The sequence below is a fragment of the Rhinoraja longicauda genome, chromosome 6 (assembly GCF_053455715.1).
Source record: "Rhinoraja longicauda isolate Sanriku21f chromosome 6, sRhiLon1.1, whole genome shotgun sequence".
Taxonomy (NCBI): Eukaryota; Metazoa; Chordata; class Chondrichthyes; order Rajiformes; family Arhynchobatidae; genus Rhinoraja; species Rhinoraja longicauda.
Window position 1 is genome coordinate 25,681,912 of NC_135958.1, and position 19,912 is coordinate 25,701,823.

Consider the following 19,912-nt stretch of genomic DNA (forward strand, 5'->3'; position numbering starts at 1 on the left):
TCTCAACTAAACTACGTGTCAGGCTCTGTAAGGCAGCGGCTCGACCAGCTGTGCCACTGTGCCAGCTCTGAATGATGGGATGTTGGGTTAGTAGCACTGAGGTTAAAGAACAGCTACAACTGGATTGAATGATGGGACAGCCATGGAGTTAGTTCTTAGGCTTTAAAGATGTTCCAAGTGATTAATGACATGGGATTTACTGAGCCTGAGCAAGGCAAGAGAGTAGGAGAGACTGACAGGAAGAGTTGTCATTCAGACTGGTTCTGAGTTGTCAGCTTTTTGTTTAGTTTAGTTCAGTTTAGTTTATTGCCACGTGCACCTAGGTAGTGAAAAACCTTTGTTGCATTCTAAAAACACAGCGGAAAGACTAGATGTGATTACGATCGAGCCACCCACAGTGTACAGATACATGATAAAAGGGAATAACATGAATAACGTTTAGTGCAAGATAAAGTCTAGTGAAGTCCAATCAAAGATAATCCGATGGTCTCCAATGAGGTAGATAGTAACTCAGGACTGTGATTTGTTGTGATTTTCCTTTTCAAGCTGAAGCAAAATATACACTGCTGCCAAATAAATTATATTCAGAATCTGAATCCCACAACACAGTTGGAAAACACCATTTTGTGATCAATTGATGTTAGTCAGATCTGAAGATTAGAAATCTATTTGTTCTAGCAGGTGATTAAAATGCCAGCACATCGTAAATTCTGTTAGGAATGCTTTAGTTATAATCTGAACAGCGGTGGTTCACTCCACAAATGCAGCACCCAAAGTCAGGATCAAATTTAGGTCCCTATCGTTGTGAGGCAACAGCTCTACCAGCTGCGTCATTGTGCCTCTTCTCAATTAATACGCACCAATTGTTTCATCGAGGACCCCGTACAATACAATACAATACAATACAATACAATACAATACAATACAATATATCTTTATTGTCATTGTACAGGGTACAACGAGATTGGGAATGCGCCTCCCATACGATGCAATAATTTAATTAGCTAGTCAGTATTAATTTAAACAACAACAACCCAACGAAACAAATTGCAACAATTTTAAGACAGAATAAAGTGCAAGTAGATCTGTGCCGGATCACTGTGCATTGTGACCATCCGGCTCAGCAGGACCGGTTCATAGCAGCTATGGCCCTGGGGATGAAGCTGTTCCTGAGTCTGGAGGTGTGGGCGTAGAAGGCCTTGTATCGTCTGCCCAATGGAAGGAGTTTGAACAGACTGTTGCAGGGGTGTGAAGAGTCTTTGTGAATGCTGGTGGCTTTTCTGAGGCATCGTGTGTTGTAGATGCCCTCCAAGGCTGTTAGCTGTGTTCCGATGGTCCTCTGAGCTCTATGGACTACCCGTTGAAGAGCTTTCCTTTCTGCCTCCGTGCAGCTGAGGTACCACACAGGGATGCCATATGTTAGGATGCTCTCTATGGTGCAGCGGTAGAATGTCGTCAGCAGCTGTTGGGGTAGACCAGACTTCTTCAGTGTTCTTAGGTAGAACAGTCGTTGCTGTGCCTTCTTGACCAGCGCAGCAGTGTTATTGGACCATGTGAGGTCCTCCGAAATGTGAGCGCCCAGAAACTTGAAGCTGGACACTCTCTCCACACTGACCCCATTGATAAAGATCAGGGCGTATTCCCCGTTGTGTGATCTACGGAAGTTGATGATCAGCTCCTTGGTCTTGGAGATGTTTAGGGACAGGTTGTTATCAGAGCACCAGTCCGCCAGGTTCTGCACCTCCGCTCTGTATTTTATTTCATCACCGTTGGTGATCAGCCCGATCACCGTTGTGTCATCTGCAAACTTGAAAATGGTGTTGGTGTCGAATGCAGGAACACAGTCGTGTGTGAAGAGGGAGTTGAGCATGGGGCTCAGAACACAGCCCTGTGGTGTGCCGGTACTCAGGGTGATAGTGGAGGACAGGTGCGGGCACATTCTCACTGCCTGCGGTCATTCCAGCAGGAAGTCCAGGATCCAGTCGCATAACGACGAGCTGAGGCCTAGCTGGTGGAGTTTGGTGATGAGCTTTTTTTTCTTTTTTTTTCTTCTTTTTTTTTTTAAATCAAAAATATTTATTCAAATATTAAAATAATATATACAATACAATAAAACCAAAACAGAACCCACCACCAGAATATTATACAAACAAATATACCTATTGAAACTATTATACAATTATATTACAATCCCCATCCAGGATACATCCAATCCCCCGCGGTGCCCAGCGGTCCCGGAAATCCTCCAGGGCGCCCGTGGACAGCGCGTAGTCCCTCTCCAACACCACCCTGGCACGGACGTAACCCCGGAAAAGGGGCAGGCAGCTGGCTCGGGCAGAGCCCTCTTCCGCCTGGCGCCGTGAGTCGCGGATGGCCAGCTTGGCCTGGCCCAGGAGCAACCCAACAAGGACATCTTCGGCCCTACCCTCTCCCCTACGCACAGGGTGTCCAAAGATGAGGATGGTGGGTGAAAAATGCAGCCAAAAAGCAAGGAGCAGCCCCTTTAGATATTGGAACAGGGGCTGCAACCTCACACACTGCATGTACACGTGGTACACAGACTCTTCCAACCCGCAAAAGTGGCAGGCGGCTGGCGAGTCTGTGAACCGCGCGAGGAACAGGTTGCAGGGGACTCCTCGGTGCAATATCTTCCACCCCAGGTCCCCGATGGAGAGGGGCAGAATTCCTGCGTAGAGGGACCCCCACCGCGGGGCCCCCTCGCGACCGGAAGGCAACACCGACCGCCACTTAGTGACCGGACGGTGGACCAGGGCGAGGAAGTGCAGGGTGTGGAGGAGGAGCCCGTACAGGACACGCCTCCCTGCGTCTCGGAGGGAGATGAAGGGTGTCGAGGAAATGCGACTCATGTTGTGTGGGACCGGCTCCCGGGAAGGATTACGGCGCCTCGGTCCGACGAGTACTTCCGGCTGAGCGGGGGTTTGCTCAGCCGCAGGTGCTCCACACATTTGAGCCTCTCCGACACCCAGCGGGGCAGGACAAGGGCCGGCTGCTCTCACGCCTGGGCCGCCGCCCTCCGTCAGCGGAGGGGGGGCCCGGTCGACAGCAACCAGGTTCCAGACTCTCAGCAAGTCCCGGTAGAAACCGGGCATTCCCAGCAGGATAGCACGGCTGACGCCCACCATCGGGATCCGCGTACCTGCCTGAAGGCAGCGGCCCCGTTGGAAAAAGTGCGTCGCCAGCACGTGCCACCTGGGAGGACGCTCCGAGTACAGGTATCTCTGCAGAGTCCTGAGGCGGAGAGCCGCCAACTGGGTGCGGATGCACACCAGCGACTGCCCGCCCTCCTCAATCGGGAGACTCAGGGCCGCTGCAGAGACCCAGTGCTTTCCGTTGCCCCAGAAGAAGTCCACCAACTTCTTCTGGATGATCCCAGCAAAAGTGGCTGATGGGACCAATGTGGTCAATCTGTACCAGAGCAGGGAAGCCACGAGTTGGTTAATGACCAACACCCTGCCCCGGTAGGAAAGCACGCTGAGGAGACCTGACCAGCGCCCAAGCCGGGCGACGACTTTCAACTCCAGCTCCTGCCAGTTCGCCAGCCAGGTCTCCGCGACGGGACTCAGGTAGACTCCCAAGTAAAGGAGGTGCGTGGTGCTCCATGTGAAAAACCGCATCTCCTCAGGGAGGGAGTCCACCTGCCATGGACCCACCAAGAGTCCAGAACATTTCCCCCAATTGATCCTTGCAGAGGAGGCGGCCGAGAAGACTCGTTGGCACTCGCGCATCCTCTGCAGATCAGCGGGGTCAGTGACCATGAGGATCACGTCATCGGCATAGACCGAGAGGACCACCTCCATATCTGGCTCGCGTAGAACCAAGCCCGTCAACCTCCTCCGAAGCAGACTAAGGAATGGCTCCACGCAGATGGCGTACAGTTGGCCTGACACGGGGCAGCCCTGACGTACTCCTCTGCGGAAGGGAATGGGGGCCGTCAAGGATCCGTTGACCTTGACGAGGCACTCCGCAGTGGTGTATAGAAGTCGGATCCGGGCCACAAAGTGCGGTCCGAACCCAAACGCCCGCAGAGTCCTCACCAGATACTCGTGATCCACCCTGTCGAAAGCCTTCTCCTGGTCAAGGGAGAGAAAGGCAGTGGGTACACCGGTCTCCTGAGCCAGGTAGACCAGGTCCCGGACCAGATGGATATTGTCCTGGATGGACCGGCCCGGGACTGTGTAAGACTGGTCAGGGTGGATCACTTGGGCCAGCACTGGGCCCAGACGGTTGGCCATTGCCTTAGCAAAGACCTTGTAATCGGTACAGAGGAGGGAGACCGGGCGCCAGTTCTTTAGTAGGCGGAGATCACCCTTCTTGGGCAGAAGGACCACTACAGCCCTCCGCCAAGACAGGGGCATCTCCCCGGTCGCCAGGCTCTCCCTCAGGACCATGGTGTAGTCCTCCCCCAGGGTCCCCCAGAAAGTGCGGAGGAACTCTGCTGTCAGGCCGTCCAGGCCAGGGGATTTGCCCCTTTGAATCTGATGGAGGGCCACGGTCAGTTCGTCTAGTGTCAGGGGGGCGTCCAGACGCTCGGCACCCTCCGGGCCGACCGTGATTAGACCTTCCCACAGATCACTGCACTCGTCCACGCCGGAGCTATCCGGTGAAAACAAGGTCCCATAAAAGGAACGAACCGCCGCGTTGATGTCTTCTGGTTCGGTGATGGGGGAGTCATCGTCAGCGAGCAGCTCCACTAACTGCTGACGGACTCCCCGCCACTTCTCCAGCGAGTAGAAGAAGGGTGAACCGCGGTCCAAATCGTGGAGCATTTGGATCCGCGACCTCACATACGCGCCTCGGGATTGCTGTAACTGCAGCTCCTTCAGCGCGTCCTTCTTCTCCTGGTATTCCCTCCAGAGGGTCGGGTCCCCACCGGTCTGACTTAGACGCGAATCCAAATCGAGCAGCTCACTCCCGAGCTGTCTGACCTTGGAATCGCGTCTCTTGGTAGACCCCCTAGTGTACTCCTGACAGAAACGCCGGATGTGGGCCTTGCCCACGTCCCACCATAGCCGCGGGGAGTGAAATCCTCCCCTCTTCCCCTTCCAAGTGGTCCAGAACCTCACAAACGAGTCCCGGAAGCGGTGATCCTCCAGCAGCCGGTTGTTAAAGTGCCAGTACGCGGACCCTCCCCTCGTGCGCAGCGGGGTAAACTCCGCCCACACCAGGTGGTGGTCCGAGCAAGGCATCGGCCGCATGGAGGCCGCCGAGACGCGGGAGACGTACGCAGAGAAATGTACAGGCGGTCAATGCGAGAACCACCCCCCTCTGACCTCCTGGAGAAGGCATTGGAGTCGGGGTGGAGGTTCCTCCAGGTGTCTACCAAGTCAAAGGAGCCCAGGAGCTCCTTCAACTTCTTCACCGACCCCTGGCCGCGCTGGATACCAGAACGGTCTCCTTCCTCGAGGGTACAGTTGAAATCTCCCCCGAGGATCACGCAGTCGCCAGGGTCGATGGAGCTCAAAAGGGTAGACACCTCCCGGAACAGGCACGTCTGCAACACGGCGGGCTTGGGGGCGTACACGTTGACAAAATGCAACGGCACGCCATCCAGGCGCACGGCCAGGTGAAGCAAGCGGCCTGGCACCAATTCCTGGACCTTTAGGATTTCTGGCCGGAAATTCGGGGCCAGCAAAATGGCCACCCCACTGGAAATGGAGCTGAGGTGGCTCATGAAGACCTCACCACTCCACTCCAGGAGCCAGGTGGACTCGTCTCCTGGGATGGTGTGGGTTTCCTGCAGGAAGCTCACCGCATATTTCCCATCCCTCAGGGTTGAGAGATGGTTAAACCTGCGGAGAGGCCCCCTGCTGCCGTTTATGTTATAACTGGCTATGGTGATCGCCATGTCAGGAGTACACTAGATCCCCTCACCAGTCCCCTGGTCACTGACAGCAGAGTCGCCTTTGCCGCTACGGACCCTAGATGGATTGGCAGTGCGTTTCACCTTCCGGATCTTGGCAACAAGGGACGCTCTACTGATCCCTCTACCCTCAGCAGGAACGACGCTGCTCTGGGCCTCGGCGTCCTTTTCCAGGTCGTCCAAGAAAGACCTGAGCTGACGCCGGTCGTTCCCCTTCACCCCCGTCCCTCCCTTCACCCCCGTCCCTCCCTTCACCCCCGTCCCTCCCTTCACCCCCGTCCCTCCCTTCACCCCCGTCCCTCCCTTCACCCCCGTCCCTCCCTTTCCCCTCCCCTTCCTTCTGAGGATGAGGTTCAGGGAGCTGGTGACCCCTTGTAAGTTCGGCCACCGGAGGGAGGCCAGTTTGGGCCGATGTTGGGCTCCTTCGGTGGCCGCGATGAACTCGCGGATCTCCTCCACTGGAATGAGAGGAGTGGCGTCGGGGGCAGCGAGAACATCCATTGACTCATTGTCTGAGGAGTCCCCTTCCACCCCCCCACTGCAGATGGAGTCACCATTCCCATCCTTGGACACACCTTCTGTGCTTGAGACTCCCGCCCCACTCTGCGCAGCGGTTGCCTCTTCCCCACCCTCTGGTCTCACCTCCACCTCAGTCCCCACCGTGGGGCCAGTGGCAGAGGGGCCTTCCTCGGGTGTACCTGGGCAGTCAAGACCATTGACAGTGGGGTCTATCCCTCCACCAGTTGGGCCCAGAGTGGACTCTGGTGCCCCAGACTCAGGGAGTCCCTCTGGAGCCAGGTCCTGCGGGAGAGAAGGGCTGGTTTCCCCTTCCCCCTCCCCGCCTACTATCCCTAACTCCACAGGCTTGTTCTGCACCTCGTCCTGGGTGGGTTGCTCCTGGGCTTCCTCGGGTGCATGAATCGGGATTCCCTCCCCAACAGGAATCTCTCCCTGCTCCATTACACCCGAGTGGTCCCCATCACCACCTCCCCAGAAACCCCTTCAGAGCATGGAACCGGGGCCTGAACCAGAGGGCAGGAGTCATCCTCCACCACAGCACTCCCCGCCCCACTGGAAGATTCCCCTATGTCCCCCTTCTGCTCCTCCCTGGAGAGATTCCTCCTTCTTTTTTTCGAAGGGGAGGAGCTCACAGACTCTGGGGTCACCTGAGCAACCCTAGTCTGCGGCTCCCCCTCCTCCCGCCCAATCCCCTCCGCCCCCGGCTGGATTGTGGGGCTTGCGGACTCCCTAACGGGAGGTGACGGGATGGGTGGCAAAGTCTTATCCCCGGGGGGTTTGTTCCCCAGGTGCCTTATCTTCTTCGCCACCTTGCCCCCCTTCTTTTGACCCTCCCGATCCCCAGGGTTCCCTGACTCAACTACTGGGGGAGTGGGAGTGGGGGGGGGAGGGGGGTTAGTGGCACCGGAGGCGGACGCCTCCGCCCAGGATTTGGGGCAATTCCTCCGAATATGCCCCACTTCCTTGCAGGCGTGGCACCTTGGGTGGTCCGATGTCCAGAAGATGGTGAAGTCTCGCCCATCCTGCTGGACACAGAAGCGCCCGTCGACCACCTCCTCCCGGTCCAGCAACATTGTCAACTGGCGCCGGAGGGAGAGAACGTGCTGCAAGTCCTTCCTGCGGAACCCCATGGGTATTGGGGTGATGTCGGTGAGGATCTTCCCCAGGGTATGAAGGTGGGGAAGGAGGGCCTCGTTCTTGATGCAGGGGGGGACGTTGGATAGGACCACCCGCTGCGCGGTGGACCCCAGGGGCTCGACCTGTAAGAAAAGTCCACCCACTGTGACCCCTTTACATACAGTCGCGTTCACCCCCTCAAGGGACTCCAGAAAGAACACGCCCTTCCCAAACATTTTTCCCACATACACAATGCCTGCAGGCTTGGCTGCCACTGCCACAGCAGCCGCACAGTCCTCCAGGTTCATTTGGGGGGGCAAGTAGCACCTGACCCCATGTTCAAAGGGTAGGTTCCTCATGGGGAACCGGGCCCCCAGAGGAGCAGCCGAAGCAGCTGAAGCAGCCGCCTTAGCATAACTCCCCGAAGGCCCCGATCCCCCAGAACGCTGACCCTGCATGGTATCAGGCACTACAGTGAAACAAAAACACTGATACACAAAGACAAAGACAATCCAAAAGGCACGGGGCCAAGTCCAAACACACAAACAAGTGTAGAACAGTTCAAGGGAGGGAGGCGAGTGGTGTTGCCTCGAACGTCAATAATGGCGGCTCCCACTAAAAACTGCTGCGTCACGGCCTCTTGGCCCTGGTATCTCGGCTCTCCTGCGTTCCCTGGTGAGCTGCAGACTTTCTCAAGCAATCCCCGCTGGTCTTCGCTGCTCCTGCAGCAATGAAAGGGATTCACCTGCAGTCTGTTATTGTTGGAAGCCTATCTCTGATAGAGAGAAGGCTCCTTCAGCTCCAGGTCTCAAGGCCACAGAAGAAGGTCGAGGGTGTAGAAAAACTCCCACACCGCACGAAAACCAGACCCGTCCGGTCAGTAGCGACGAGGCAGTAGGGGGGGGGGTTGTTCTGGACGCAGGTGTAACAGTCCAGACAGGTTTTTCTCCCCCTTTTTGTGCGCCAGTTTCCTGGCAGGTTGCCAGCCTCAGTAGTGGGAGCTGAGCAGTCAGCTGATAACACCGCTCGCAGCCCCAAAACACACAGAAACCTTTTAAAAAGATTTCTGTAGCGTCGCAGCGATACCCAAAGATGTTTAGAGTACCGCTGTACCTCCTCCGAATTCCCAAAAATGTTTAGAACTCACTCGTTCGAGTGATTGAAACAGAGCTCCGTAGCACCACACCTGAGCTTGGTGGGGATGACCGTGTTGAAAGCAGAACTATAGTCAATGAATAGCATCCTCACGTACATGTTCTGTCTCTCCAGGTGAGTCAGGACAGTGTGAAGAGCCAGAGAGATGGCGTTCTCTGTGGATCTATTTGCCCTGTATGCAAATTGATGTGGGTCCAGTGAGGCAGGGATGCTGGATTTGATGTGTGAGAGGACCAGCCTTTCAAAGCACTTCATGACTATCGGAGTTAGGGCAACCGGACGGTAGTCGTTCAGGTTGGTGATCTTTGTTTTTTTCGGCACTGGCACTATGGTAGCCGACTTCAGGCACTTGGGGACCGTAGCCAGAGATAGTGACAATAGACAATAGACAATAGACAATAGGTGCAGGAGTAGGCCATTCAGCCCTTCGAGCCAGCACCGCCATTCAATGCGATCATGGCTGATCACTATCAATCAGTACCCCGTTCCTGCTTTCTCCCCATACCCCCTCACTCCGCTATCCTTAAGAGCTCTATCCAGCTCTCTCTTGAAAGCATCCAACGAACTGGCCTCCACTGCCTTCTGAGGCAGAGAATTCCACACCTTCACCACCCTCTGACTGAAAAAGTTCTTCCTCATCTCCGTTCTAAATGGCCTACCCCTTATTCTCAAACTGTGGCCCCTTGTTCTGGACTCCCCCAACATTGGGAACATGTTATCTGCCTCTAATGTGTCCAATCCCCTAATTATCTTATATGTTTCAATAAGATCCCCCCTCATCCTTCTAAATTCCAGTGTATACAAGCCCAATCGCTCCAGCCTTTCAACATACGACAGTCCCGCCATTCCGGGAATTAATCTAGTGAACCTACGCTGCACGCCCTCCATAGCAAGAATATCCTTCCTCAAATTTGGAGACCAAAACTGCACACAGTACTCCAGGTGCGGTCTCACCAGGGCCCGGTACAACTGTAGAAGGACCTCTTTGCTCCTATACTCAACTCCTCTTGTTACGAAGGCCAACATTCCATTGGCTTTCTTCACTGCCTGCTGAACCTGCATGCTTCCTTTCATTGACTGATGCACTAGGACACCCAGATCTCGTTGAACTCCCCCTCCTCCTAACTTGACACCATTCAGATAATAATCTGCCTTTCTATTCTTACTTCCAAAGTGAATAACCTCACACTTATCTACATTAAACTGCATCTGCCATGTATCCGCCCACTCACACAACCTGTCCAGGTCACCCTGCAGCCTTATTGCATCTTCCTCACAATTCACACTACCCCCCAACTTAGTATCATCTGCAAATTTGCTAATGGTACTTTTAATCCCTTCGTCTAAGTCATTAATGACAGGTTAAAGATCCTGGTGAATACCTCAGCTAACTGTTCAGCACAGTCCTTCAGTACCCTTCCTTGAACTCCATCCGGTCCTGCAGCCTTGCGTTTTTTGACCCTTTGCAGAGCGCGTTGTACTTCCTGTGTGCTCAGTTTTAATACGGTGAAAGTTAGGTTATAGATTAATTGGTGCTGTATACTTGAGCTATTCATTGCGTGAAAATATCAACTTTGTAATGATCGAATAGACAATAGACTATAGACAATAGACAATAGGTGCAGGAGGAGGCCATTCGGCCCTTCGAGCCAGCACCGCAATTCAATGTGACCATGGCTGATCATTCTCAATCAGTACCCCATTCCTGCCTTCTCCCCTTACCCCCTGACTCCGCTATCCTTAAGAGCTCTATCTGGCTCTCTCTTGAATGCATTCAGAGAATAGGCCTCCACTGCCTTCTGAGGCAGAGAATTCCACAGATTCGCAACTCTCTGACTGAAAAAGTTTTTCCTCATCTCAGTTCTAAATGGCCTACCCCACGAACTGGGGTAGCATGAACTGTTGCAACATCTTTCAGAAGGCAGGCAACCAAAATCTAGCAAAGAACATTTATGGAATGAATGGGAAGATGAAGAAAATACAGAAGTTAGGTGAGAAATCAGTGGAATTTGGAGACAAGGCCACCAAAGTTTGAGAACAAAGGAAATTTTGGACAGCAAGAGGCCAGAACCTGAGATGAGATCGTGTAAGCTCAATGGCAGGGAGGGAATTGTAGACTTCCGAACGGCCGGGAATATGTGTGAGTCAGATCGTCCAGTGAACAAACAAACCAGGCACTGGGAACATGTCCCGTTGTTGCAGAACATGAAATATGTTCGTAAAGAAATGGGTAAATCTTCTGAACAGAAGATCAATTACTACTAAAGTTAAAAATTGCCTCGATAAACATAGTTGTTCGTCCATAGACATTCCGATATCTCGAACGCTGAAACAAAAAAGAAAAGCAATTTATCTTCCCGATGTGCATTGAAATACAACATTGCATCGTAATGCCTTTGAATCGTTTATTTTCATAAAAGCAGCATTTTTATTAAAGATTTATTTACGTCTTTATAGTTAAATTATATTGGGTACATGAACAGCCAGCGATTTTACAAGTCGAGTTTATTGTCATATGCACAAGTATAGTGAGGTACAGGTGCAATGAAAATCCTGGGCTTACAATCCAACGGTATGAACATTGAATTCCCCAATTTCAAGTAATGCCTCTCGACCTCCTCTCTCGTTCCTGTGACCCTCCCCCCCACCCTGGTGCACGCCCATTTCCCCTCCATTCTCCCCCCTTCCAGTTCCTTTATCCTCCATGCACAGGTGCTCCTAAACTTACGATGGGGTTACGTTCTGAGAAACCCATCGTAAACCCAAAATACCGTAAGTCGAAAATGCATTGAATACATGTGATCACGTGAGCGGTAGCGAGCTGCGGGGCGCTAAGGGTCGCTGATGTTTGCGCCATCGCAAAGTCTAAATATCGTAAGTCGAAGATTCATAGGTCAGGGAGCATCTGTACGCCCATTTAGAAGGATGAGGGGGGATCTTATTGAAACATATAAGATAATTAGGGGGTTGGACACATTAGCGGCAGGAAACATGTTCCCAATGTTGGGGGAATCCAGAACAAGGGGCCACAGTTTAAGAATAAGGGGTAGGCCATTTAGAACGGAGATGAGGAAGAACTTTTTCAGTCAGAGAGTGGTGAAGGTGTGGAATTCTCTGCCTCAGAAGGCAGTGGAGGCCAGTTCGTTGGATGCTTTCAAGAGAGAGCTGGATAGAGCTCTTAAGGATAGCGGAGTGAGGGGGTATGGGGAGAAGGCAGGAACGGGGTACTGATTGAGAGTGATCAGCCATGATCGCATTGAATGGCGGTGCTGGCTCGAAGGGCTGAATGGCCTACTCCTGCACCTATTGTCTATTGACTATTGACTATTGATCTCCCATCCCCGACTGTCCCATTTTCCGTCCATCCCACTTCTCGTCCCTTCCCGTTTCCCCCTTCCATGGGTATCCTTTCCTCTGTCTTTATATTTCACTCATCTTCCCTCCTTACCTGACACCCTTTGTTTCCTTTGTCATTTATTCCACCCATCTACTGATCAAACCCTCTATCACTTGCTTTTCACTCGCCAGGCTTTCCCAACCCCACCTCTTTTTTCCAGCTTTCTTCCCCCTACTACTAGTGGGGTCAGGCAGAATCTTGAGGACATGGATTGGCAACGTTTCAGGTTGGGACCCTTTTTCAATACCATTGAAGAACAATCTGAAGAAGGGTCCCAAACTTTTTTCTCCAGAGATGCTGTCTGACCCACTAAGTTACTCCAGCACTTTGTGTCTACCTTTGGTATAAACCAGCATCTGCCGTTCTTTGTTTCTACCATTGAAAACCTCTTTAGGTTGAACGGCTACTTTTCTTTCAAAGTTAGGTATCAGAGATTCTTTGAAATGCAATGCAATTTCTGTGGGAAGATTTGCCTCTTGCTGACACGTAATTTTGTCATTAGTGAGTTTATTAACTTCCTACTTAATAATGTTATCAGTGGTATTAGAGTGTATTTTTTTCTTTCTTCGCTTGATAAATATAATGCGGAATATTGTCAGTACTGACAGAATAAATACAGTGAATTCTTAGGGAGTGGATGCGAAACATCCCCTGACCTTGGCTGCTGTCTGTGTGGAGTTTGCACTTTCTCCCTGTGATTGCGTGGGTTTCCGCCAGGTGCTCCGGCTTCCTTCCACACCCCAAAGACGTGTGGGTTGACAGTTTAATTGGGCCCAGTGGTTGCAAAAGTGGGATAACATAGAACTGTGGTGAACAGGAGATCGATAGTTGGCGTGGACTTGGTGGGATGAGAGGCCTGTTTCCATGCTGCATCATTCAATGATTCAACAATTCAAGTGCAATTTGGTAATACCCTCACCAATCATCCTGAAGGAGGATCCTGACCCGAAACATCATCTGCAGGAAGGATCTGCAGATGCTGGTGCACAACGAATATCGACACAAATTACTGGTGTAATTCAGCGGGTCAGGCAGCATCTCCGGAGAAAGGAATAGGTGACGTTTTGGGTCGAGATCGTTCTCTGGACTGAGAGCCAGGGGATAGAGAAACTAGAGGTATGAATCATCTGTTCATTTCCCTCCTACCTGGCCCACCGAGTTCCTATAGCAGTTTGTTTACACAACCAAATCATACCTCTGTAGGAAATTAGGACTGCCTTTCTGCACACAAATTGTATTTTGCAACCATCTTGTTTTTCTGTAGGGAAAATTATCCTGCAATCATGCAAACAGTGTGATATATTTGTTGTAGTACCTGTCATGATCGAAGACTGCTTATTGTAGAATCATAGGTTTGAAAACTCTGCCTCAGTCCATGAATCACTAGATCCAATGGTTCAACGGTTCAATGGTTCTTTATTACTATGTGTACCAAGGTACAATAAAATTCTTTTTTTGGTCGACAGATCAGTGAGATAATTGCCACACATAACTACAACCCACGATTAAGTACCAAATGCATGGGAACAGCCCACTGAGTCAATATGCAAGAGTCGTCATTGTTTTGGTGCCATTTTCAAATGTCCCAGTTGCACAAAGGCCCTAAAGGCCCGTTGCAGCCGTCGCCTCCATCTGGTCGTCGCGTGAACAATCGTCCCTCTCCCCGTCCGGCCATCTTCGACCTTCGTGCCCCAGGACCTCCTCCTGAAGCCGTCCTTGAGGGCGTGGAAAGTAAGACCCCTTGATTCTCCTTGCCACCCCTTTGTCCGGCGTCCATCGCCATCACCGACTCCCTCCACCCTGCTCTCCAGTTCCTGATCTTCGGGGGTGACCAGGGGCCGGGCTCGGCGCATTCCCCCTACCAGTACTCGCTGGGACCTTCTGCCGCATCTGGCTCGCCGGAACATCTTCTTCTATGTATAAATTGAAGACGTTTCTATCGTAGCTCCAGCACAATGTCATAATAAAATACAATACATTGCCATTATGGAGGCAGTTAGATAGTGAAGCTTTTTGCTCTCATAATAAGACAGAATTCTAGTTCTGGCACTTTGCTGCAGGGTTATATTCCTTTTCTGTATCTTCTCTTTCAGATAAATCCCAATAAATACCAGCAGCACAGTGGCACAGCTGGTAGTACAGCTGCCACACACACCGCCAGAGGCCCTAGTTCGATCCTGCTCTCTGTGTGGATGTAGCACATTCTTCCTGTGACCGTGTGGGTTTTCCTACAGGTGCTCCGGTTTCCACCCACATCGCAAAGACATATGGGTTTCAAGGTTAATTGGCCTCTGTAAATTGCCTCGAATGTGAAAGTGGGATAACATAGGACTGGTGCGAACGGGTGATCGATTGGTGGGCCGAAGGGCCTGTTTCCATGCTGTAACTTTAAATCGATCAAAAAAAAAGGAGATGACGGGGCTAAACAACAAAGGAAAGGCATGAGCAGTACTGTGCAGACAGAGCTACTCTGCCTAGGGAAGTCCATTAGTAGCTGCAGTCAGAAAATGATCAGCCCAGTGCAATAAGTATCTGCCCTTATTGACCTCCCATCAACTAAAGCACAATGGCTCCATTTAGCTCCCTCCTTATCTGCCCTGGGATGAAACATTTGCTGCTGCTTTCATGCATTTGCACATTGCAATTCATCATGCCTTTGTTCAGGAGCATTTTCGCTCTCCGGTGCCTGTGATTCATGGCACACAGCCCATGGGGATTATCAACAGGCACATTTCATAATCTTATTTTGTAGTTCCTGCATCAAAATAATGTGCTAATTACACACAATAACCGTGGTCTCATTTGGGTTTAGAACCCATTTGCAAACACTTAACTCTGCTGTCAAGGGAGGAATAAGAGAAATTGGAAGAGCAAGGAACTGCAGATGCTGGTTTGCAAACAAAAAGACTCAAATTGCTGGAGTAACTCAGTGGGTCAGCCTCAGTGGTGTCTTTTTCTTCAGAGTAAATGGAGTTGAGAGAGATCTTGTTGAGTAGCGCGAGTGGTGCAAAGGGCAAAATGGCCCGCCCAAAGTAAAACACCATCACAAAATCATTGTAGTTTAGATGGGGGCCATTTGACCCATTTGGTCCACGCCAGCTCCTTGTAGCCTATTTCAGTCCCAATCCCCTGTTATAGAGTCATAGAATCATACAGCGTGGAAACAGGCCCTTCAACCCAACTTGCCCACACCGGCCAACATGCCCCATCTTCACTAGTCCCACCAAAACCCTTTTCTCAGAGTTTCTCTCCGCTTGAGCTTCCCAGGGATTTGTTATGTTCCCAAAACCCTACAAACTATTCTCCCCCAAGTGTTTATCCAGTGGCTTTTGGCAAACCCTGATTGACTTTGCTTCCAACTACCCTAAATTCCATAGAGACAAAAACATTCAGCAAAACTCTAGATCATTCATTCGTTTGTTCAAACATTCCTACTATTCAACTCTGGTATGCTGCACACACCTTACTACACTCAATAGCCAAAGCCCACTTTGGAGTGTATGAAGGAACTGCAGATGCTAGTTTACACCAAAGATAGACACAAAAAGCTGGAGTAACTCAACAGGTTAGGCAGGCAGCATCTCTGGATACAAGGAATCGGTGATGTTTTCAGTAAAGGCCATTCTCCAGACTGAGAGTCAGGGGAAAGGGAAACAAGAGAAACTTTGGAGTCCTTGGTAATATTTGCTGGTACAATGCAATGGGAGAACCTTGTCCCTAGTAATTTTGTTAGGATTGCTTCAGGAAAAATGTGGACCAGTGTAAATTATCCTAATCATTGAATATTCCTATGAGATTTCCAAACATATACCTAAATTAGCCAATTTAGCATTTCAGAGGAGAGATTAGAAGATTAGTCAGTTATTTTGCATAGAACATGGCTGATACGTCAAACACGCTGCCAGAGAAGGTGGTGAAATCAAATATAATTACTAATTTTAAGAGGCATTTATATATATATATATATATATATATATATATATATATATACATATATATACATATATATACATATATATAAATAGGCAATAGAAAAATACAGTCCTAATGCAGATGAACAGGATTGGTGTATAGGAGCTGGTATGGATGTGGTAGGCTGAAGGGGCTGTTTCTGTGCTGTACGACTAGTTCATGTCCATAAATTCTAAGGGCAGAATTAGGCCATTTATCCCATCAATTCTGCACCGCCATTCAACCATGGCTGATCTATCTTACTGACTCAACCCCATTCTCCTGCCTTCTCCCCATAACCCCTGATACCTGCACTAATCAAGAAACTGTCAATCTCCACTTTAAAAATATCCATTGACTCGACCTCTGCAGTCGTCACTGACAATGAATTCCACAGATTCACCACCCTCTGACTAAAGAAATTCCTCCTCATCTCCATTCTAAAAGAATGACCTTTTACTCTGAGGCTATGGCCTCTGGTTCTACACTCTCCCACTACTGGAAACATCCTCTCCACATCAACTCTATCCTGGCCTTTCACGATTCGGTAAGTTTCAATGAGGTCTCCCCTCATCCTTCTAAACATCAGCAAATGCAGGCCGAGTGCCTTCAAACATATCAAATGTTAACCGACTCATTCCTGGGATCATTCTTACAAACCTCCTTTGGACCCTCTCCAATGCCAGCACATCCTTCCTCAGATATGGGGCCCAAAACTGCTCACAATTCTCCAAATGTGGACTGATCAAGGCCTTGTAAAGCCTCAGCATTACATCCCTGTTTTTATATTCTAATCCTCTCGAAATAAATGCTAACATTAGCTTACAAGGCACTCTCTGAGTCCACAACTTGAAGCCCATTGCTCCCTCAGTACCATGTTATGTACTTCATGTCCTGCATGTCTGGGAACATAACTCACATGAGTCACCAACTGAGTCAAACTTGCCGTACAGCACGGTGGCATCGTGATTTGGAGTTGCCAAATAGCTGGAGTATAAAGTAGGTCTGTAGTCATCAGGATAAATGATTTCACAGTTCAAATATAATCTACTCCATCACAAATTACACCCATGTCTTTAATTAATTACTGGAAGTATATCTTCCAGGCTAATAAAATCCTTAGAAATGTCTCCCTGATTATCTGCTAAAAGTGTAGGAAGCCAGAAAGTTTGCCAGCCTCCATTACTCAATTGTCAATTACTGAGTTTCCCAGGCAGTTGTTCCATCCAGCCAAGCATTAAATTCCTTGTTCAGAGCAACACAGATGAGGCTATTTGGTCTATCTTGACGTTAGAGGAGGTGCACGTGGACACAGCCCAGACCATCACGCAAACCAACCTCCCTTCCATTGACTCCACCTACATTGCACACTGCATCGGCAAGCCCACAACAAGGACCACTCTAAACCCGCACATTCCCTCTTCTCCCCTCTCCTATCAGGCAAGAGGTACAGAAGTGTGAAAGCGCACACCTCCAGATTCAGGGACAGTTTCTTCCCAGCTGTTATCAGGCAACTGAACCGTCCTACCACCAATTAGAGAGCAGTCCTACCTACCATCTACCTTATTGGAGACCCTCAGACTATATTTAATCAGACTTTACTGGACTTTATCTTGCACTAAATGTTATTCCCTTTATCCTGTATCTATACACTGTGAACGGCTTGACTGTAATCATATATAGTCTTTCCGCTGACTGGATAGAATGCAACAAAAAAACTTTTCATTGTACCTCAGTAGACAATAAACTAAACTAAACTGACGTGAACCTCTGAATCACCTGGAAGGACTTCTGGGGTTCCTGGATGGAGGTGAGGGAGGAAGTACTAGAAACCAAAGTGCTGAAGAAGAATGTCTCCTATCCACGTTCTCTGTAGATGCTGCCTGACCTGTTGGGTCACTCCAGCACTTTGTGTTCTTTTAGGGTTTAGGCCATTTGGTCTATGGGGTCCATATTGCTCCCAGCAGAACAATCCCATCAAGACCATTCCCTCCACTCCCATGTTCCCCCCTCCCACCCTTCATCTCTCTCTACCCTGTTAATATTTTCTTCCTCACACATGCCCATCAACTCCCCCTTTGCAAGGTTGGAATAAGTTACAGTCACCAATTTAGCGGTCATCATTATGGCAAAAACAGAAAATGCTGGCAATACTCTGGAGGTTGAACCGTTGAATCTATCCAAGCCTGAGACAGACAGGATTTGAAAGGGTCGAGGGTAATGGGAACAGGCAGGAAAGTGGAGCTGCAGCTAAGATCTAATCATCCCCTGTGTGACTGAATGCACGCTCGTGTTGAGGTCTCACGCTGCCTCCTTCCACAACAATTATTTTAGTTATCAATACCTGGATTATTGAGTCCTCGAGTCATAAACTCATAGTTATAGCGTGGAAACAGGCCCTTCATCCCAATTTGCCCACTCCGACCAAGTTGTCCCATCTACACTAGTCCCACCTGCCTGTGTTTGGCCCATATCCCTCTAAACCTGTCCTATCCGTGCACCTGTCTAATTGCTTCTTAAACATTGCGATAGTCCCTGCCTCAACTACCTCCTCCGGCAGCTCGTTCCATACACCCACCACACTTTGTTTGAAAAAGTTACCCCTCAGGTTCCTATTAAATTTTTCTCCCTTCACCTTAAGCCTGTGCCCTCGAGTTCTCGATTCTACTAAGGCATGAGACTGTGCGTCTACCTGATCTATTCCTCTCATGATTTTATGCACCTCTACAAGATCACCCCTCATCCTCCAACGCTCCAGGGACTACAGTCCCAGCCTGCTCAACCATTGTCAACAGAAACCACTTTCGACCTTATTGACTGTGAGACCAATGGCTTACAATGCTGCCAGCTTAAAATGTGGATGAAAATTATCTTTATTCAGAGTATTATTTGTTTTGTGCCTTCATGTGTGCCAAAAGTACTGACATAGATATAAGGAAAAACTACCCCCAATCTTCGACTTGATGAGAAAATGCTTGCATTCTACTTCTTTGATTAACTTTAACACCAGATTATAACAGTGCTGAACGGCACTGGGCAGCCTCTTGACAGAAGAGGCTTGGGTGGCTCAGTGGCACAGCAGTAGAATCGCTGCATAACAGCGCCAGAGACCCAGGTTCAATCCTGAATACGGGTGCTGTCCATACGGAGTTTGTACATCCTCCCTGTGACCGTGTGGGTTTTCTCCGGGTGCTCCGGTTTCCTCCCCCACCCCAAAGACGTGCAGGTTTGTAGGTAAATTGACTTCGGTAAATAGTCCCTCATGTGTAGGATAGAACTAGTGTATGAGTGAAAGTTGGTCGGTGCGGACTGGGTGGGCTGAATGGCCTGTTTCCATGCTGTATCTCTAAAACTAAAAATGTAAGTGGGAGAGAAGGAGGCAGTGAAAGAATTGAGCAACACAAAGGGCAGAGACACAATCCAGAATATTCATTAGAACCATGGAGGTTCACACTGTGAAGGTCAAGTGAATAATTTCCCCCCACTCTTGACAAATGTCTGCCTTGTTGAACAGTGTCTTGGAAAGGATCCATTTAATTGAGTCGACTCTTTTAAATTACAATCATTATTTAGTTCTTAAGTGTATAATGTAACCTCAGAGGGGTTGAAACACACTGACGATCCAATGGTTATTGTAATACCCAAGGACAGTGTAGAGATGAGTGCCGTTTAAATACTGTGGTGCTTGTGTGTCCGATTTTATCTCTAATGTATGAAAAGTAGGATAACAGCGTTTTGGCAGAGAAGGACAGAGATTGTTCAACGAGTAAAACAATGGTATGATCTTCATTGATTATTGGGATAGGGAGTTGGCTGTGAAGGCCACAATATATCACGTACTGCCAGTTACCTTGGAGAAAGTTCAACTCACTTGTGAAAGTAGAAAACATAAT